Genomic DNA, 257 nt, shown 5'->3' with positions numbered 1-257 from the left:
CTGAGAATTTACGCCAGCGGCATTTGGCTCCATACCTTGTACCTAAAACTGAACATTAATTTCTGTTAATCCATTTGAAAGCGTTTGTGGTATAATTAGGTATAAAAAATAGTAATTAGAGAGAGAGATAGATCACGTTGGTATAAAAATAGTGGATTTGACAACAAAAAAAACATTTTTAATTTGTCAAAACTATTACAACGGAAAAATCTAAGAAATTCAAGTTTCGCGGTCCCTTGATTTAAAAAAAATATATG

General features: G+C 30.4%; 1 protein-coding gene across 1 annotated transcript in view; it reads right to left on the bottom strand.

Moving 5' to 3' along the window:
• Positions 1-257, bottom strand: part of LOC119593586 — a gene marked incomplete in the record, with an annotated part of 34,026 nt that overhangs the window by 21,840 nt on the left and 11,929 nt on the right.

The sequence above is a fragment of the Penaeus monodon genome, chromosome 32 (genome assembly GCF_015228065.2).
Source record: "Penaeus monodon isolate SGIC_2016 chromosome 32, NSTDA_Pmon_1, whole genome shotgun sequence".
Lineage (NCBI taxonomy): Eukaryota > Metazoa > Arthropoda > Malacostraca > Decapoda > Penaeidae > Penaeus > Penaeus monodon.
This window is presented reverse-complemented; position numbering and strand designations above follow the sequence as displayed.